Source organism: Loxodonta africana, unplaced genomic scaffold, assembly GCF_030014295.1.
Source record: "Loxodonta africana isolate mLoxAfr1 unplaced genomic scaffold, mLoxAfr1.hap2 scaffold_138, whole genome shotgun sequence".
In the NCBI taxonomy this organism is placed as follows: Eukaryota; Metazoa; Chordata; class Mammalia; order Proboscidea; family Elephantidae; genus Loxodonta; species Loxodonta africana.
In genome coordinates, this window is record NW_026974894.1 from 496,478 (window position 1) to 518,938 (window position 22,461).

General features: G+C 42.1%; 1 long non-coding RNA gene across 1 annotated transcript; it reads right to left on the reverse strand.

Moving 5' to 3' along the window:
• Positions 1 to 64: 64 nt before the first annotated feature.
• Positions 65 to 15,442, reverse strand: LOC135229198 (uncharacterized). The gene is made up of 3 exons (XR_010319975.1): positions 11,503 to 15,442; positions 4,310 to 4,484; positions 65 to 244 (listed from the first exon to the last, which is right to left on the reverse strand). It is a non-coding gene; the product is annotated as an uncharacterized LOC135229198 (long non-coding RNA).
• Positions 15,443 to 22,461: the final 7,019 nt, after the last annotated feature.

The following is a 22,461-nucleotide window of genomic DNA, read 5'->3' on the forward strand; positions in this document are numbered from 1 at the left end:
CTGCGGACCTGGCCAGGTGAAGCTCGCTGACAAGTGGCAGCCTCTCCGGAGACTACTAATTCCGCTGATAACATTCTATGCAAATACCCGGGTGAGTGCCATGGGCAGAAAACATTGACACATACCTGTCAGAGGCCTATTCTGGGTCTTAAGAGTCCACCCTGGTCTCCAGCAACTCATCATCTCAGCACACACTTTGCCTGCACGCATGGAAATTGCCTCTCTCCACGAATGCCTTCACCTGCTAGGAAACACACGAAGTCACTCAGCCAAAGGAGAGCACAGGCAAAGTCAACTGAAGCCCGTATTGTCAAGATTTTGCTTCTGTTGGGGCACAGCCCCCGGTGGCACAGTGCATGCGCGTCACTTCTCCAAAGACAAGGCCGAAATCCGGGCAACCAGGGCCCCAGCAGTCCAGAGTCTGCAGAAGGCGGCACATGGATCGCTTCTTTGCCACATACAGGAGGGAGGCCTGTGCCCTAGACTGGCTCCGCTAGAGCTCCACGACCTCAGCTATTTTCCCTGACCTTTGGCCCGTGCCCTCATGATTGTGTGATCTCTAGTTACACTTCACCTCTGACCACTCTGAGTCGGCCACCTGCGGATACCTGAGTATGGAAATTAACATCTATCACTCGCTGCAGTGTCACAGGTCGGTCACTAGGTGTCTAGGCTCAGACTGACCTTGGCTGTCTTCTGCCCAGGCAAGGAGCCTAAGCCTTCAAAGGAAATGAGGACACGTGGTCACTGGCCGACATCCTTTAACCAACACTGAGTCCCTGGTCAGCATCCTGGAGTCCTGGCAAGAAGAGCCAGGCACCTCCAGGAGCATCTGGAGGAGGAGACAGGGGCTGAAGAGGCTACCACACCTACTGGTGCTGCTACACATGTCGGAGACCTGGCTGCAGAGGGTGCAGGCATGGCCTCAAGGTCAAAGGAGAAAGCACCTGAAGACGTGCTAGGACTCTTAGACTGAGAGAAGCAGGATGTCTGGACTGCAAAATATGCACCCTTCAGGGAAGAAGTTCATTCAAGCTTCTTAAACCCACCTCACCTGGAAAATCCATCCTCTTTTAGCCTTGTGCCCCTTCCACGCCCCTTCTAGTACAAAGAGAGATGCAGCCCTACGGCACCAGGGTGGAAGAAGCCCCAGGATAGCTGTCTGAAGACATGAGGTCCACTCAAAAGCTTCCCCCGCCAAGGAGAGAAGAGGACAAGACTCATCTGCAGATGAGGTCTCAGGGCCCTGAGAATGAGCATAATGTTTGTAAGGAAAGAGAAATAGGATTTCAGTGGGACATGGAAGTCTGACAAAGAGCCTCTGCAAAGATAGCTCTAAGGGAGGTGTGATTGTGAAGGTTGGCTGGTCACTGAGTTCTTTGTAGTACAAGATACTAGACAGAAGCCAGACTCTGGGGGGAACCTGCCTGCCGGTGAGCAGTGGGCATAAAACCCTAAACCAATGAGAATCGAATCCCTTCCCAGCAGCTTCTGCACAGATCAGTGATGTTTGCTTGCTCTTTCTCTTTTCTGTGGTCTAACCTGATCTGTTCTGAGATCAGAGAGTTGGAATAGAAAAGCCTGACTGAGATGAAACGAGCAAAGAGAAGACAAGGCCTCCTAAATCTGGTGAAGACAGAACACAGATAACCAAAGGTGAGGATGGGAAGAAAGAGATTGAGTTCCAAGTCCCATCCACAGTATCCCAGGGCCTGGGAATCCCTGGAAGTGCCAGAGGTGTGTACTCCCTGGGAGATGCGACCCCAAGTGCCAGAGGAATCCCTATGGAGCAAGGAAGGGAGGGCAGGGCCTCTAGGATGGGCACTTCCATACAGGCTGCCCATGTGAATTTCTCAGAGTGACCGTGACAGATCCTGAGAGGGACAGTTTGAGGCAAAGGAAAGTAAGTTTTCTGAAGAGGGGTGAATTCCACAGTCTCCTGATAATGAAACAGAAATCCCGTCCTGCTCAGAGGTACTGAGTAGGAGGGATTGTGAATTCCCATCCTGCACAGAGGTTGGCTGGGAAGTTCGACTGTCTAAAGACAATGTGGCCAAAGTCTTCTTTATCTTTCAAAGATATATCTTTAACTTCCTGCAAATTCAATCCTGAAAAAAAGCATAGAATATACAAGTGTGGGTTTTTCAGGAGAGCAACAAGGGGAGAAGGTGATAGTGGCATATCAGAGAAGGAGAACAATAGTCTAAGGGTCCCTGTGTTACTTAATGAATCACACATGGTGTCCAGCATTCTTCCTTACCTGTAGACATGCAAATTCAGTAGATGTTTTAGCAATAACTGAATTAATCCTCACAGAATTCTTTTTGGCCATTTCGAGGCATAGAGACCAGAAGAAGTCATTAGTTACAAGAGCAAGCAATAATTCGCTGGTCTGAATTTTGTTCAATTTCTGTGTTTGCCCTTCTTAGATGGATAAAAGTCTCTGAATCTGGCATTGAAGACAGTATTTTCTCTATTGTTATGGATTGAATAGTGTCCCCCAAAATGTGTGTCAACCTGGCCAGGCCATGATTCCCAGTATTGTGTGGTTGTCCTGCATTTTGTGATCTGATGTGATTACTTATGTGTTGTAAATTCTAACCTCTGTAATGTTAATGAGGCGGGATTAGAGGCAGTTAGGTTAATGAGGGAGGACACAATCTACAGGATAAGGGTGAGTCTTGAGTCAGTCTCTTTTGAGATACAAAGAGAAAAGTGAGCAGAAATGAGAGGGACCTCATACCACCAAGGAAGAAGTGCATGGAGTGGAGCATGTCCTTTTGACCCAGCGTCCAGGTGCTGAGAATTTCCTAGGCCAGGGGAAGATGGATGACAAGGACTTTCCCCCAGAGCCACAAAGAGAGAAAGCTTTCTCCTAGAGCTGGTGCCCTGACTTCAAACTTCTTGCTTCTTAAACTGTGAGAGAATAAGTTTCTGTTTGTTAAAGGCATCCACTTGTGGAATCTCTGCTATAGCCACACTAGATAACGAAAAAACACATATATAAAATAGTCAAAAAAAAAAAAGTTTCAAATACACACACATACACGTATGATGTTATTAAACTTTAAAAAGTTTTACATTCTTATAACACATTTAACAACAGAGATTTGTATACAGAAGTTATAATAAGAGCCATCCCCACATAAGTATATTGTACCTGCTCCCCCAAAGTGTCCAGTGTCCAAAGATACATATGTACCCTTTTACACACTTCTTTTTGCCGGGACACATGTAAGTACATTCACTTGTTTGTTTTTATGGAAATTAGGTCACACTCTACCCATGTTTTTCTCTGAATCACTCTTCACTTGACAATTTCTCATGGTTCCTCTAAATCAGCAGACATGGAAGAAGCACTCTTTTTGGTTCTTCCTATTTTTAACTCCCACCACTCTTCTGTCAGTTTGTTGTAGTGTGGTGGCTTGCATGTTGCTGTGATGTTAGAAGCTATGCCACCGGTATTTGAAATACCACCAGGTTCACCCATGGTAGACTGGTTTGAGTGGAGCTCTGGATTTAGACAGACTAGGAAAAAGGACCTAGTGACCTATTTCTAAAAACAACTGGCCAGTGAAATCTTACAAATAGTACTGGAACACTGTCTGATTGAATGACAGAGGATAACCCCTTAGGTTGGAAGGCACTCAAAATACAAGTGGGGAAGAGCTACCTTCTCAAAGTAGATCCCACTTTAATGACGTTTCCTGATGGGGCACAACTCATAATGAGAAGAAACTGATGCAAATATCCTTTAATAATCAGAACGTGGAATGAAGGAAGTATGAATCTAGGGAAATTGGAAGTCATCAAAAATGAAATGGAATGCATAAAGGTCAGTAATCCAAGGCATTAGTGAGCTGAAATAGCTTGGTTTTGGACATTTTAAACTAGACAATGATATGTTCTACTATGCCAGGATTGAGATACTGAAGAGAACGGCATCATATTCATCGATAAAAAGAACATTTCAAGATCTTTTCTGAAGTAGAACACTACGAACAATAGGATAATATTCACAGGCCTACCAGGAAGACCAGTTAATAAGACTATTATTCAAATTTACACACAAATTATGAATGTGAAAGATGAAGAAGTTGAAGGTTTTTACCAAGTTCCGCAGTTTGAAACTGATCAAACGTGATGCATTCATCAATCAAGATGTACTGATAATTACGTAATTAGAATGCGAAGTTGAAAACAAAGCAGACAAATCAGCAGTTGGAAAATAAGGTATTGATGATAGAAATGACAATGAAGCTTACATGATAGAATTTGGCAAGACCAATGACTTATTCATTGCACATACCTTTCGTCAGGAACATAAATGGTGACTATACTCGTGAACCATTCCAGGCAGAATAGATAGGAATCAAATTTGTGGAAGGTGATGATGGAGAAGGTCAATACCATGAGTCAGAATCAGGCCAGGGGCTGACTTCAGAACAGATGATCAGTTGCTCATATTCACGTTCAAGTAGAAGCTGAAGAAAATTAAAACAAGTCCATGAGTCAAAGTATGCCCTTGAGTATATCAAACCTGAATTTAGAGACCATCTCAAGAATAGATTTGATGCACTGCACACTAATGATCGAAGACAGATTAGTTGTGGGATGATAGCAAGGACATCATATATGAAAAAAACAAAAAGTCATTAGAAAGACAGGAAAGAAAGCAAACACCAAAGAGGATGTCACAAGAGACTCTGAATCTTGCTCTTGAATGTACAGTAGCTAAAGAGAATGGAAGGAAAAATAAAGTAAAAGAGCTCAACAGAATACCTGAAAGGGAAGCTGGAGAAGACAAAGTATGATAATAATAATGTGAACAGATCTGGAGTTAGAAAACCAAAAGGGAAGAAAACACCTGGCATTTCTCAAACTGAAAGAACTGAAGGAAATATTCAAGCCTCTAGGTGCAATACTGAAGGAAGGATTCTATGGGCAAAATATCGAACAACACAGGAAACATCAAAAGAAGACGGAAGGAATACACAGACTCAATACACCAAAAAGAATTGGTCGACGTTCAACCATTTCAGGAGGTAGCATTGGATCAAGAGCTGATGGTACTGAAGGAAGAACTCCAAGCTGCACTGAAGGCATTGGCAAAAAACACGGCTCCAGGAACTGATGGAGTACCAAATGAGATGTTTCAACACAGGGACGCAGTGCTGGAGGCGCTCACTTGACTATTCCAATATATTTGGAAGACAGCTACCTGACCAAATGACTGAAAGAGATCTATATGTGTACCCGTTTCAAAGAGAGGTGGTCCAACGCAATGCGGAAATTATCGAGCAATGTCATTAACATCCCACGCAAGAAAAATTTTGCTGAATATAATTTAAAAACAGTTGCAGCAGTACACAGACAGGCAACTACCAAAAATTCAAGCTGGATTCAGAGGAAGACATGGAACGTGGGATATCATTTCTGATGTCTGATGGATCTTGGCTGAAAGTAGAGAATATCAGTAAGATGTTTACCTATTTTTGTTTCCTATACAAGCACACTCAACTGTGTGGCTCATGACAAATTATGGATAGCTTAGCAAAGAATGGGAATTCCAGAACACTTAACTGTATTCATGCGGAATATCTACGTAGACCAAGAGGCAGTCATTTGAGTAGGGCAAGGGGATACCGTGTGGTTTAAAATCAGAAAGTTATGTGTCATGGTGGTATCCTTTCACCATACTTACTCAATCTGTATGCTGAGCAAACATTCTGAGAAGCTGGTCTCGAAGAACAAGAACATGGCATTAGTTTTGGAGAAAGATTCACTAACGACCTATGATATGCAGCTGATACGACCTTGCTTGCTGAAAGTAAAGAGGACTTGAAGCAGTTACTGATGAAGAGCAACCACTACACCCTTCAGTATGGATTACACCTCAACATAAAGAAAACAAAAATTCTCACAACTGGACCAGTAAGCAACACCATGATAAACAGAGAAAATACTGAAGTCATCAAGCATTTCATTTAACTTGAATCCATAATCAATGCCCACAGAAGCAGCAGTCAAGAATTCAAACAATGTATTGCATTGGGCAAATCTGTTGCAAAAGACCTCCTTGAAGTGTTGAGAAAGAAAGATGTCACTTTGAGGACTAAGGTGTGCCTGAGCAAAGCCATGATATTTTCTATCACCTCACATGCTTGAGCAAGTTAGACAATGAATACGGAAAACCGAAGAACTGATTCATTTAAAATACGGTGTTGGCAAAGAATACTGAATATACCATGGACTGCCAGAAGAATAAACAAAACCATCTTGGAAGAAGTACACCAAGAATGCACCTTAGAAGCAAGGATGGCGAGACTTCGTCTCACGTGCCTTGGACATATTTTCAGGAGGGACCTGTCCCAGGAGAGGCTCATCATGCTTGGAAAAGCTGAGGGTCAGAAAAAAAGAGGAAGGTGCTCAACAACATGAACTGACACAATGGCTGCAAGAATGGGCTCAAACATAGCAATGATTGTGAGGATGGTTCAGGATCAGGTGGTGTTTCATTCTGTTTTACACAGGATCGATGGCATCTAACAGCCACAACTAACATATGTATGCATATATATATGTATGTGTGTATGTGTGTGTGTATATATATATATATACCCATTGCCATAGAGTCGGTTCCAACTCATAGTGACCCTACAGGACAAAGTAGAACTGCCCCACAGAGTTCCCAAGGAGCGCCTGGTGGATTCAAACTGCTAACCTTTTGGTTAGCAGCTATAGCTATTAACCATTATGCGACTAGGTTTTCCATATATATATATTCTCTTCACTAGTTTTGCATCTCTAGAGATCCCAGTTAAGACATTTGGTACCTACTGTGGTTCTAGAGGAACCAAATCTTAAGGATGAGTTTTCTGAATTTATTCTCAAGTCTGGCTAGTCTTAAAGGCACTGATGACTGTCTCCAGTAGTAAACAGGCTATTGCTAATCCATGGTGGGAGGTGACAATAGAAATACGCAAAATACTACTACTACCACTGGATCAAATATTTGTGAGAGACAAGGCTCTGCCTGATTACATATTTGATACTTTTCTATAATTTTGTCAGAATAAGAATAATAAGGAAGCTGCTTGGTTAGTCCTGCTTTTGCTAGTCACACTGGTGAATGAAAGAAATGGGCTCAAAGCTAAAGCACCACATACAAGATCTGAAAGCTGCCACTTGTGCCCAGAAAGAAAACCATATTTCTTATAGTAACAAGGCTAATGCTGCCAAAAATAAACTCAGATTCTTATCATAAGAGTGACTGAATTAAAGCGCCAGTTGAATATCCAGCCTCAAATGGTGTCTGAAGTTAGAGTGAGGGCACTGATTGGGAAGAAATGGGATCCTGAAACTTGGGATGAGGACATATGGGCAGACAGTCAGGAAGCGGGGGACAATGAACCTCCAATTTCTGTTGAATCGCTCTTCCTAACAGAACCAGACCTCTTACTCCCATCTGAAGAGATTCTCTAACTTTGCCTGCTAAGGCACCCTTCCCAGTAAAACAATTATCCCTTCCACCTCCATCTAATGAGATTACCCTCAGCTGTGCCTGAAGTGTCTTGTTTGAGTTATCTCCTAGGGTCGTATCTGGGGCATTGCCTGGGGCATCACCTTAGGCAGATGCCTTATAAGACACGGCTGAACATCCCACTGCCACTGCCCATTTTTGCTTCTAGACCTATACCTAGACTTCAGTCCCAACAAGCCCCAAAAGGTGAACTATGAAGTGTGACCCAGGAGACGGTATGCTAAACTCCAAAAGAACTGCTTGATTTTTCTAATATATACATACATACAGAAACCTGGTGAATATGTGTGGGAATGGCTATTATGGGTGTGGGATAATGGTGCAAGCAACATAAAGGTGGATTAGTCTGAGTTTATTGATATAGACCCAGGAAGCATAGATTCTTCATTCAGTGTTTCAGCTTGAGAGGTTAGAAAAGGATCTCATAGTTTATTTGGTTGGTTTACTGAAGCATGGATTAAGTGGTGGCCTACAATAAATCAAGTGGAAATGGCAGATCTGCCATTGTATACTGTAGGAGAAGGTAACCAAAGGCTGAGGGAAACTGGCAGGTTAGAATGGATTTATTAGGCTGGACCCACAGACCCACACACAGAGTGCCCAGAGGGCTTTCTTTGTACCATAGCGGTGAGGTACAAATTTGTGCAGCAAGCCCCAGCATTATTGAAGACTTCTGTGGTTGCTATTTTATGTAAGTAAGAGTCCACAGTGAGAACTGCCCTAACTGAATTAAGACACATAACTACAATGCAGTTGACTGGACCCCGTGGTGGTAGCAGCCAAGTGGTGGCACTCAATCAACAAAGACAAGGTGGGTGTGGTTACCATAACAGACAGTAGAGTCAAAGCAGTAATCAGAATAGTCTGCTCACATGGATTTATGGCAATGGCTACTTAGTCATAGTGGCCCTGGGAGTGAAAGAGCTGGGAAATGTACATCTCCTGGTACCTAGTGTCTTAGATATCTAGTGCTCCTGTAACAGAAATACCACAAACGGATTACTTTAACAAAGAAAATTATTCCCTCACAGTCCAGGAGGCTCTATAAGTCCAAATTCAGGGTGCCAATTCCAGGGGAAGACTTTCTCTCTGTCACTCCTAGGGGAAGGTCTTTGTCACCAATCTTCCCCTGGACAAGAAGGTTCTCAGCACAGGGATCCTAGGTCCAAAGGATGCACTGCTCCTGACACTTCTTTCTTGGTGGTACTGAGGTCCCCCTGTCTCTCTGCTCTTTTCTCTTTTATATCTCAAAAGAGACTGACTTAAAACACAACTTAATCTTGTAGATTGAGCCCTGCCTCCTTAACATAACTGCTTCAAATCTTCGCTCATTAGCATCATAGAGGTAGGATTTACAATACATTGGAAAATCACACCAGCTGACAAAATGGTGGATAATCGCACAATACTGGGAAGCATGGCCTAGTCAAGCTGATATATACATTTTGGGAAGACAGAGTTTAATCCGTAACACCTAGTATGCAGCTATCGACCTGTTAATGCCTTTTTCTCCATACCTGTTTGGAAGTATCACCAGAAACAGTGTGCCTTCTCTCTGACCTAAGTATATAAGGACCAAATAATATAGAGGAATCTCTGTTACATTTTCTCCATCTTACCATTATTTGGCCTCATAGGCAGACCCAGTCACTTAATTGCACAGCAGAATGAAGAGATTAAAGCCCCAACATTCTTGCCAGTGGACCAGGAAGGTAGCTGCTCAGACATCAGAGAGCCTCAGAGAGACAGAGACCAGGTGGCTCAAGAGAGGGATACCATAAAGTTGTTTTTCATACCCCTCCCCACTCCCACAGTTGCATATGCTTTGCTCTGACCCTAAGAAGTAGATCAATCCTTTGAGAACTGCATTATGGGTTAGAACACCAACAAGGTCCCAGACTGAGTGACACTCCCATAGATTACAACCAAATATCATCGCAAAGTCTTCAAAATCTGAACTGACATCTGAGCCACAGCATCCAGAAGTTGGGAAAGAACCTGCAGCCTGAACATAACTGGGTCAAGTGATTGCTAAAACAAACAACATCGACATTTTCTGTAAGATTGAAGTAAGACATAGTCTTGGAATCATAGACAAAAACTTTAAAAAGCTACTTTAACCACGCTCAAAGAAGTAACGGGCACACCTTAGAAAAATAGAAAAATACATAGAAACCATTCACGAATGAAAATTTTAGACAGGAAAAATAGAGATAAAAAATTCACTTGATCAGCAGAATGCTGTTGACAGACAAAAGGATCAATGAGATGAAAATAGTTCAATTGAAAATATCCAATGTGAAAACAGAGGACAAATATTGAAAAAAAAATGAACAGAGCCTCAAAAAAATCCAAAAATATCTAACATTTATTTACTGGAATTCCATACGGTGTAGAGAAAATATGTGGTGTAGAAAAAAGTATCTGAAGAAATACTGGCTCAACACTTTCCCAATTTGTTGAAAGACGTAAACTTACAGATTCAAGAAGCTATGCAAACTCCAACAAGTTAAACTCACATAATTTTACGCCCAAATGCCTCACTGTCAATTGTGGAATAACAAGGACCAAGAAAATATCTTCAAAGAAGCTAGAGAGAAAACAACTCATCTCACACAGGAGAAACAATTGGAATGACTCTGTATTCATCATCAGAAGCCATGGAGGCCAAAAGGCTGTGAAAACAACATTTTTTCAACACTGAAAGAAAAGAAACATTAACCCAGTGTTCTATAGGCTGTTATTTCCTTCATGAGTAAAGGAAAAATATTGACATTCTCAGGTGAAGGACGCTTAAGAGAATTCATCGCCACCAGACTTGTTCTAAATGAAACACTAAAGGAAGTTCTTCAGGTGGTAGACTTGGAATTTCAGGAATTATGGAAAGCAACAAAGTCGAAAGTATCTTCTGAAGTTTGCCGTTCAGCCAAAGATTAGACAGGTCTATAAAACAAACAATAACACACGTGAAGAAAGTGTTTCTTAGTTCAATCGTGTGTATGAGACCAAAAGTGCAAAACCTGCCCAAAAGCACAGAAAAGAGGGCAGGACGGAACAGGAATCATGGCGGATGGAAACGGGGAACTGGAGCATAGAAGAGAATACTGACACATCATGAATATTGCCACCAATGTCACAAAACAATTGTGTATAAATGGCTGAGCAAGAAAGTAATTTGCTCTGTAAAGTTTCAAATAAAGCACAATAAAAAATAAAAAAAAGTGGTAGGTATCTGGGTAAACATATTATGCCAACCCTGATGTCACTGCACAACATGGCGCAGGACTCCCCTCTTTGGAAAGACTTTCTAGCCTATTGGAAACACTTTGGAATATACTCTTGGTGGCAAATTAGTATTAGAGAATGGGATTATTTTGAAAATATGAGATGTCTGTACTCATGTCTGGTGAATAAACTGGATAATAACATTTTCAGAGCGAAATGAGATGTTCTAACAGAAAAATAGGCCTGAATTCCCACGTGGGCCATGAGCCTAATCTGAAGGCCTTTCCCAGAGAGGCATTTCAGGCACTTCTAGAGCAGCAGGAGCGCTGGGGAATGCATGTATCAACCTCCCCCAGGGCCTTCTCTGAGGAGTAAGTACCTGCTTTAGTACTAAGCTTAGGGGTTCATAAATAGTCATTCTGCATAAGGTCTTCAGGTTCAAGTCTGTAATCCAGCTGGGATTCTGTGTGTGCTGCATCTCTGCATCAAAAGAACATGCTTCTAGAAGCAGAATGCCAGGAGAGAGGCGGTTGGGCAGTTGGGGGTGGGGGGTGCTGCGCAGACAGGGGTGCCCAAGGGAGGCACAATATAGTCATTCTGCAGCAGGTCTAGTCATTCTGCATAAGAATTAGAATGCTTCTGTCAATGCATAATAGTTTACATACAGGACATAAACAAAGTGACTGAAGGACAAAGTCGAATAGTAAACCAAGCCACTCCCTGTCAATCCTTACCTGAGAGGGTCTTCATCAGGACTTCCGGGGATGGAGAAGGACACAGTAAACGCTGATTTATTTTACCTCTTCCTTCCTCAAGAAACAGGAACTGGTGTTAAGATGTCAGGTGTCAAGCCCCAAACTCCTCTTCTGGTCTGTATTTAAGCTGTATAATAAAACTGGGATCAGGCAATCAGCCGTGAGCAGACAGACCCAGAGTATTCCCAGTGCCCCACATCTTTGAGCTCCAGTGAGATCCTGTTCTTAGTCACTAGATTAGCAGAGGAGCTGAAAGACTGAAATTCCGTGTTTTAAGGCAACTTGGGCTTCAAACAGTCACTTATTGCTAAAGTCGTATTTCTCTGTGTTAATTTATGATCCTTAACTCAAATCCGGAGTTTGGAGCTCATTTTGATAACTCCTCATTAGTCTGCCTAGACAAGAGTCTGCTCACAGTCAGTGATGACAATGGAGGAAACAAAGTCCCTAGCCCAGAGGAGGGACTGCTCCCCATATTTGGGGAAATGCCCCTGGGAAGCATCGGCGAGGTGCACTTTGGCCTCTGTGGCTTTGCCTTCTGCTCCTGGAATTGCACCCTGGGGGCCTCCATATGCAGACCCAGAGTCCGTGGGTGACCACAACTCCCCCGTTTTGGGTCATCGTCCGGACACACGTTGCGATATGCTTCCTGCCCTCCTTTCCAGCATAAGCGCTGCGATCACAAGTGGCAGAACCAGTTCTCAGGTCCAGACCCTAGACCTTGCCCTCCTCGGCCTTAGGCTTCCCCTAGTCCTGGTGGAACCTGCAAGCCTGGCGGATGCGAGGTTAGCACCCGGCTGGGTGGGCTTGGGCCTGTCTCAAAAGGCTCATGGCGAACGCAGGTTCCTCCTCCTTGGAGCCTGTGGGCTTGCGGTGGGCAGCCCGGCATCTCCTGCCTCCCTCGGGCGCCCTCTCTGAGCAGCAGCTCCCCTCCCCCTACCCCACCAACCGCCCAGCAGTCGCACTGCCTGCTTTCTGCTTCTAGAAGCGCGTTCTTTTGATGCACACATGCAGCACACACAGAAGCTCAGTTGGATTACAGACTTGAACCTGAAACGCACAACTTTAAAACTACTAGACTGGGGGGGGAGGGTATTGGCAGTGAAAAAAGGAAAAAAAAAATAAGAAAGAGAACAATTACAAAAAAAGTATTAGAAGACTGTATCCTCACGTTATGGACTCAAGAAGGTTGCGGATAAACAACTGCGTAGATAGCATACTGTTGTCTCTTTGCAAATAAGTCTTAAATGAGGGAATATGGTACCGGGAAGAGTTGCAGAGCCTGACTTTGGGGAAATCTGGGATTGATGAATTGCCTTGCATGAGGCTACAAGCCCTGATAATCAATATTTGAAGATGAGATTCGAGCAACCTAGAACATGCATCAGAATTTTTTCTAAGTAAATTAGCACCAGAAGATGCCTTTAACCACTAAATAAAATGGGTCAGTAGTTCAAGATCTCCCTACAAAGAAAACGGCAGACCTAGATCGTTTCCAGTCAGGTTCCAGCAAACATGCAAGAAACAGTCATTTTAATCTTGTACATAGTCAACAGAGATTAGAAAACCATGAGATACTCCCGTAACTTGATCCTTAAGCCTAGTTTAAAAATGATAACAAATTTTAGAGAAGGATGGTAGAAGAAGAGTTAGAGGACAAGCACACTCAGTAACTGAGATGCAAAACCCTACGTAAGATGCCAGCAAAGGAAATCCAGCAAAGGGTAAACCACGTAACATGCCATGATCAAGGCGGTTTATTGTAGGCATACAAATTTGAGTGAACGTTAAAGATTTAGTAATTTCACTCACCACATGCATAGGTGAAAGAAGAGAAGACATATGCTCACCTCAAGAGATGGGGGCAAAGCAGGTTGATAAAATCCAATCACACGGAGAGATAAGGACTAGGAGCAAATATGGAACAGAAAAGGAGTTCCCGAACGTGGAAAACTACAACTAGCATGATAGTTCATGGTGACGTGTGGGACATTCTCTTTAAAATTAATAAACAATAAAATAAGGGTGCTTCTATCATTACTTTTATTAAACATTGAACACCGGAAGTGTAAGCTAGTACAAAAAGAGAAAAAGTATAACTGCTATTCATAGATTATAGGACTGTCTCCATTGAAAACTGTAGAAAATACTGGAATTAATAGTAATCATAAATAAAAAATAAATTGAAATTTCAGTGCATCAGCATCAAGCTGACTCTGTCATAGCTCTTAGGTGAAAGCAAAGGACACTGATAGGGAAAGAGTAGGTTCGGGTGGTCTAGACCAAGGAGGGAAGAAAATTATTCTGCACTGGGCTGAACTTATAAGAACGGGTATGTGTCTTAGTTACCTAGTCCCTCCATAACAAAAAATAACACAACTGGATGGCTTTAAAGAACAGAAATTTATTTTCTCACAGTTTAGCAGGTAGTCGTTCGAATTCAGGGCATGGCTGTAGTGGGAGGTCCTTCCTTGTCTACCTCAGCTTCTAGTAGATGCCAGCAATCATTTGTGTTCCTGGCCTTCTAGAAGCATCTGTCTTCTTTGTCTGTCTTCCTTTTCACCTGTTTCTGTCTGTGTGCATTCTGCTCCTTTTATAACTAAGAAGAGTTAGGCTTAGGACCCACCCTACATTGGTATGACCTCATTCACATAATAAAAGCAGGCCCCCTCTTTCCTAACAAGGTCAGATTTACAGGTACAGGGGTTAGGATTTCCACATACATTTTGGAGGGACACAATTCAATCCCTAACAGTCGACTTACCAGATATTCTGGATTGAGAGTACTCGCATGAACAGCTGAGAGTGGTTCCAATTCTTTGCTACATTCGTTGGCTGAAACTTGTCTCAATGGTCACCCAAAGGAATGCTGGAGCAATTTATTGTGTAGGACCTGGCCAACCATTCCTAATCACATCCATTGTGTGGAAAAACACACACTCCCATCACCAAAGCCTTGAGAAATTCATGGATAAGAAAAGAATGGTGGTTGGAACCAAGAATTGTTTCATAGCCTAGATAACATGGTGTAGGTGTTAGATATTCACATGGAGATGTCAGGTAATAAAACTTCACCCCACATGGGGATGTCAAGGATAATACCAACGGCTAATGTTCATTGAGTACCTACACTGGTGTCAGGCACTCCTGTGCTTTTCCTTTCATGTTTGCTTTCATGATGGCCATATGAGGAATGTATCATTATAATGCATAAAGAGGTCAATACAGAGAGTTAGGCTCACATTTGAATATATGAGTCTGGACCCAGGAGGAGTTTGAATGGATGGAGGTATAAACCTCACGTCCTTAGCTACAAATAGATAGCAGTAAACTCACTGAGGCATCCTAGAGGGAGGGTGTCAACAGAGAGAGGAGCAGGCACCAAGCCCAAGGGTACTCGGGTATCTAGAAGCCTGCCAGGTGAACAGCAGCCAACAAGCCTCTCTGAAGTCCAGTGTGGTTCCTGGAGGGTTGTCTGTCCTTGCTCTCAGCTGCATTTCCCCAGTGCTCCTCCCACCTGCACTGGGTTGTCCCCTTCATGAGGACAGGGACAGTGTGTACCTTTCACCACTGTATCTGCATAACATAGACTATTTCTGGCCCATGGAATATACTGACTGAAAGAAAAATAAACAAACGATAAGTACGTAAAATCCTTCGTAGTTGATACCTTGGGATACATTAAGGGGCTTCATGAGTAAGAGGGAGAAAAACTGATCAGGGCTGCTTCTGAGACCATCTCTTAGGCGTAAAGAGTGTTAAACAATAATTAAACAAAGAGATTTAATGGCAGAGATGTATGTTAAAAAGATGTAAGTATACGTTGAAGATTACTAGAAACATGCACATTTATTATTGCAACTATAGTCAAATCGTTAAAAAACATATACTACATGCACACAGAATATTATAAAGTAATTTAATGCCCTCATTAAAAAAAAAAATTTATCATGAGAAAAGACTAATGATGAATGAAAATATCAGGATATAATATCCGTGTTAATATACATAAATGTGTGCGCTAATACACACATGAAACCAGTTGCCACTGAGTCAGTTCTGATTCATGATGACACCACTGTGCCAGAGTAGAACTGTACTCCATAGGGGTTTCAGTGGCTGAGTTTTCGGAAGTAGGCTGCCAGACCTCTCTTTCACAGCAATTCTGGGTGGACCTGAACTCCAACTTTCTGTCAGCAGCTCAAGATATTAACCATTTGCATCAACCAGAGACTCTAATACGCATACATGCCAATGTAAGTAAGATAACAGACATATCGGAACGTTAATAATTTATTCTATGCATTACGTATGTTTTCTTGTTATTTATTGCATACTTTCCCATTGCTTCCAATTTTTTGAGGAATAGAATGTACTTCTGGAAAAATTCATGAGAGATTTTTAAGTAATGAAATAATTAACAGAAACAGAATGAGTAAATCTGTGGCAAGGCAGCCCATGAACCCAAGATTACAGTAACACTGGTATGAAAAGCAGAATTGTGGAGCCCTGAAGCTCAGTGGTTCCATGCATGCATCAGGAAAGAGGGAAGAGCAAATAAACAAGGAGAAAATACAGTGAGCCAGAGGAGTGGGAGCCCTCTGTTGTGGGCACAGTTTTCTCATGAAACTTTCATAGAGAGATAGTATTGGATTATCCACTTCCATCACACAAACATTTTTATTACCCTTGATTTTAACGGAACTATGTTATAAAAACAAATGATAAAGTATAATAAAAGAATAAATCTCATAGTGGACTACTATCATTTTCCCCAGCCACTGAGGAGGGCAGGAGGACACACACAGGAAAGAAGATGGAGCAGTGTGAAGAATCATGCTTAGTGAGGAGGGGAGTGTTTCTGAGACAGGCCTTACCTGCTACCACCTAGGGAAGTAGGCAGCCGTGCAGGACCAACTGGAAGAAATGGCACATTATTTCTGAGACCTACTCCAGCTCATAACAAATTATGGATAACATGGGGAAGAATGAGATTTCCAGGACACTTAATTGTTCTCATGAGAAACCTGTACATAGAAAAAGAGGCAGTCATCTAAACAGAACAAGGAATACTGCATGGTTTAAAGTCAAGAAAGGTGTACATCTCCATTGTATCCTTTCACCATACCTATTCGACCTGTATGATGAGCAAATAATCCGAGAAGCTGGACTGTCTGAAGAAGAATAAGGCGTCAGGATTGGAGGAAGACTCATTAATAACCTGAGATATGCAGATGATACAATCTCGCTTGTTGAAAGTGAAGAGGCCTTAAAGCATTTACTGAAGAAAATCAGAGACTACAGACCAACAGCCTAACAACAGGACCAATAAGCAACATCATGACAACGGAGAAAATGTTGACATCACTAAGGGCTTCATTTTACTTGGATCCACAATAAACACCCACGGAAGCAGCAGTCAAGAAATCAAACGACACATTGCATTGGGCAAATCTGCTACCAGAGACCTCTTTAAAGTGTTCAAATGCACAGATGTCACCTTGAAAACTAATGTGCGCCTGACTCAAGCCATGGTGTTTTCAGTCACCTCATACGCACACGAAAGGTGGGCAATGAATAAGGAAGACTAAAGAAAAATTGAAGGCACTGAATTACGGTATTTGCAAAGAATATTGAATATACCACGGACTGTCAAAAGAATGAACAAATCTGTCTTGAAAGAAGTACAGCCAGAATATCCCTTAGAAGCAAGAATGGCGAGGCTTCATCTCACATATTTTGGACATGTTGTCAGGAGAGATCGGTCCCTGGAGAAGAAAGTCATACTTGGTAACAAGTGGCCACAACAACCGGCTCAAACATAACAACGACTGTGAAGGCGACAATAGGTAGTTTAACATACATTTTGACCCATACGAATTAAAATTTAAACAATTATTTCAAGCCCTTTTGTAGCAGTTTCAGAATATACAATTAAAATAAATGTAAACAATTAATAGAAAAAATCTCTGAAAATAAAATTTAATTTTTTTAAGTCACTGCTCCATAGCCCAAATCTAAATGGCTTGATATAAAGCACTGGTATTTGTGATTCACAAAAAGCAGGTGCCAATTCCTGAACAAGAACTGAAGTGACAGGAGAAACTCCCCATGCTGTTAGAGCCCTGAGTATGGGCCCTAATCCAATAATCTGTCCTCATTAATTCCTTTTCATTTCATCTCTGTGAAAGGGGAGGGAGAAGGTGAGAGAGGGTTACATGTGCCTATTCTGTTCTTTAGCATCTAGTTCACTGCCAGGAACAACTATTCATAAGAGTCTACAAAACATTAAAGTACAAATAAGGAGGAAAACCTCCTAGTATATATATGTATTAGGTGGCACAAAGAGTTAAGTGCTCAGCTACTAACTGAAAGGTTGGCAGTTTAAATCCACTCAGTTGCCTTGGAAGAAAGGCCTGGCAATCTAACTCCAAATGGTCACAGCTATTGAAAACCGTATGGAGGGCAGTCCTACTCTGAAAACTCACGGGGTCGTCAGGAGTGAAAATCTCAACGACAACTGGATTGGTAATCTATATATGGCATAAATGTTCGGAAAATTAGTTTCTGAACATATACACGGCATACAGAATACACTGCACATTAGTATTATGTGCCAAAACCCACTGTCATCAAGTCGATTCTAACTCATAGTGACCCCAAAGGACAGAGTAAAACTGCCCCATACGGTTTTCACTGAAGCAGACTGCCACATCTGTCTCCTGCAGAGAGGCTGGTGGGTTCGAACCACTGACCTTTCAGTTAGCAGCCAAGTTCTTTAGCCACACAGCCACTAGGGCTCACTGCTGTCATGTACAGTGATTACATAAGCAAATTCTGAAACAAACTGCCTGGGTTTAAATCCTAACTCAATCTATCAGCTGGGTGATCTGGGCACGTTACTTTACCTCTCACTGCTTCAATTTCCCATTTCTAAAATGGGTCTTATTCAAAAGGTTGTTACGCAGGTTAAATAAAACACACAAGGCACTTAGAAAAAGGCCTTACACACAGAATGAACACAATAAATGTTAGCTTTCATAATTATTAAGGGAATACAAACAGCTTAGTTGAAGAAACTTCCATTGAGAAATAGTTGCGTTCCAAAATTCATGTGTAAAGTCATTTACATCAACTGTTAAAGTTGTATGTTTAGATTCAAGTGATTACTGAGGTGTGTTATGATCTTGAACAGAGTTCAGGGGACTATACAGGCTGACTCTGCATGCCCTTCTCCTGCACATCCATTCCATCTCCCCTGGAGCCCAGACATCCTGTTATCAATTAAACCCCTCCCACGCTGGTGGTGTACTGTTTAAGAGCTACAGCTGCTAACCAAAAGGTCATCAGTTCAAATCCACCAGGCGCTCCTTGGAAAGTCTATGGCACAGTTCTGCTCTGCCCTATTGGGCCGCTATGAGTTGGAATAGACTCAGTGGCAATGGGTTTTTAATGGGTATGAGTTAACTGTTCAGTGCTTAAAGACATACCCAAAGCAACCACGAACACAAAAGTATAGTAAAAAGTTCTTATTTCAGAATAGCAAAACCTTTTTCTAACACAGTGGTGAATTAGGGTGGACTGTGTATCAAGAGGAGGCCTGGTGGCATAGTGGTTAAGAGCTCAGCTGCTAACCAAAAGGTCAGCAGTTCGAATGCACCAACTAGTCCTTGGAAACTCTATGAGGTAGTTCTACTCTATGCTATAGGGTCTCTATGAGTTAATATCAACTAGGGTCTGTACGGGTTGGAATCAACTTGATGGTGACAAGTTTGATTTGGTTTGGATTAAATTATGACCCTAAAAAACGTGTGTTTCAACTTGGTTAGGCCATGATTCCCACTATTGCCTAGTTGTCCTTCATTTTGTGATTGTAATTTTACTGTAAGAGGATTAGGGTGGGATTGTAACACCACCCTCACTCAGGTCACCTTTCCCTGAGGTGTGGCCTGCACCACCTTATATCTGGCAAGAGGTAAAAGGAAAGGGAAGCAAGCGGAGAGTTGGGGTCCTCAGACTATCAAGAAAGCAGCACCAGGAGCAGAGCGTGTCCTCTGGACCCAGGGTCCCTGCACCTGAGAAGCTCCTTGACCATGGGAAGGCTAAGGACAAGGACCTTCTTCCAGAGCCGAAAGAGAGAGAAAACTTTCCCTTAGAGCTGATGCCTTGGACTATTAGCCTACTTTAATGCGAGGTATTAAATTTCTCTTGGTTAAAGCCATCCACTCATGGTATTTCTGTTACGGCAGCACTAGATGATGAAGACAGTGGGTAAAGGTGGAAGGGGTGGATGAAGGACAAAAAAAGAAAAATGGACAACAAGAGAAATATAAGAATTCAGAGAACTGTGAAAATTTAATTCCTGAATATACTTTCTTTCTCCTCCCTGTAACTGTAAGGACTTTTCTCATATACAGCATATATAAGTAAATCCTTGCAATATTTAAAACACTTAGATTTTTGTAAAACTCATTCTCTGAAAACTCATGGTGGCCCCATTAATTTGTGGCTTAAAAACAACTCAGAACTAAAAAGAAGCATAAATAAATAAATAAAGGCACTGCTGTCATTTGCGGGTGATGTTCTTTTCCTGCTATCCACAACCCACACACTTGGGAGTTAATTTTCCAGGGTCAGTGTTCACAGACCATCCTCTTTCTCTCACCACCACCCCACCACCCTTAATTATTTAGAAAAGGCAGGGCCAGTCAGTGCTCCAAACATCAAGATTTCTCTCTAAAATGCCAACTCGCACTTGGGGAGCAGGCTACATTCTCAGCTATCAGCAATTCCACTAGCCCCTGCACATAAGGAACATGTCTCCACTGAACTGTTCGTTGTAATTTAAAAAAAAAAAAAAAAAAGTAAAAAACTGTTTCTTAAAACCAGAAAAAAAAAAACAAACAGGCATTTCCCTATTACCCACCCACCCCACTCTCCCACACCGAGTGCTCCCCTCACCACACACACACTCAAATATTTCCTACCAAGGGTGTGTCCCAAGCACGGGGTCTGGTTCCGCTCTTCTTTTACACCCCTTGGAGGCCTCTGGAGAAACCATACCTTTGGTTGGCAATTCCCTGAACCCTGCCTATTCAAGCTGGCACTTATTCAAAAAGGCAGGTGAGTCTTCAAGTCAGGTTTTTAAAAGGAGTTTAAGAGGAGCCAGGTGATATGCCTACTCACCCTCAAGTTTCTCAAAGGTAATAATTTCTTGAGATGTTTACAATGTCTCAACTATGGGTTAATTAAATCCCTTAGGATGGTGGGCATAGGAAAATCCTGCATCTCAATGCCCCCCACTTTGAAAAAAAAGAGGGGGAATCTCCAAAATTACAAATTTCAATTTCTACATACTTGATTGAACTAAGGAGTAAGTTCCTCATGTGTGTTATTCTTGGTTTGAGCCCTAGTGGTGCAGTGGTTAAGAGCTCAGCTGCTAACCAAAAGGTCTGCTGTTTGAATCCAACAGCTGCTCCTTAGAAACCGTATGGGGTAGTTCTACTCCATCCTATAGGGTTGCTAAGAGTCAGAATTCACTGGATGGCAATTGGTTTGTTTGTTTTTCAATTTTTGGCTGAAAGGTAGACTTTGTTATCAATTTATTAAATCAACTGGTAATTTGCTGGATATTTCTCATACAGGAACTTATGATGTCTTCAAATCCAGCCAATCAGGTTTAGGAAGAGAGAAACTTCTCTACCTTAGCCTCCCTGCCACTCCCACACCTTTTTCATTGATTTCCATGCCCTGTTTAAGTAACATCACTCATCATTTCTCACTGTCTAGGTTATCTGAGCCAATTCATGGCAGTCAATTCCACCTGAGCCCTAGGATACCCTCATTTACATACTCTGCCCTGTTCCTTCACCAATGGTGACCTCACATCTCCCCTTGAATGTCTACTAGGCATCTCAAACTTAATGTGGTTCAAATAAAATTCTTCGTCCAAGTGTCTTACCTACCTCCCAGTCTTCCTTATCTCAGCAAATGTTCTCACTATCCTCTGGATTGTTCAGGACAAAAACCTAGAAATCATCCTTGATTTCTCTCCTTTATTCAAATCTTGCATCCAATCCATTGACACATATTCTGGACTCTTGGCTCTACCTTAAAATAAATCCTGACTCTATCCACTTCTCACTACCTCCACCTTACAGCCACCATCATCTCTTGGTTAAAACTGGACTCCGTGCACCGATCTTCCCTCTTACAGTCTACATAACAGCATCACCTCAGTGGCTTCTCATGGCAATTAGGAAAAATTCCCAAATCCTTCCCATGGTCTTTCATGATGCGGGGCTTGCCCACCATACTAACCTCATTTCCTAACAGTCTTCCCTCGGTTCACTCCACACTAGCCATGACTTATTTCCTGAGCTTCCTCAAAACATGCCAGAACACTTGGTTATTAAAGGGCCTCAGAAACAACTCTTTGCTTTATTGGCAATATCCTCCCTCCAGAACTTCATACAGCTATTCTCTCCTTTGATATAGGTCAGTTATCTCCTCAAATATCCTGATCCCATAAGCCTTTACTAACTATTAATCTAAAACAGCTCACCCCACTCATTCCCTCACATGCAACTCTGTCTTATTTTCAAAATATTTAGCTCTCCTTGACATTTTTTGTTAATTATTACCTGTAAATGTATTTTTTGTGGTTGAGAATATATGCAGCAAAACATACACCAACTCACAGTTTCTACCTGTACAATTTAACGACATCGGTTACATTCAAGTTGTGCAACCATTCTTACCCTCCTTTTCTGAGTAGTTCCTCTGTCATTAGCATAAACCCACTGCTCCTTAAGGTTCCTATCTAATCTTTTCAGTAGCTGTTGGCAATCTGATGCCATATAGACAGTTCTTAAAAGAGCATATGCTCAAGGTAGACCATTTTTATTAGTTAAGTAGCTAATGTTCTGGAGCCCTCGT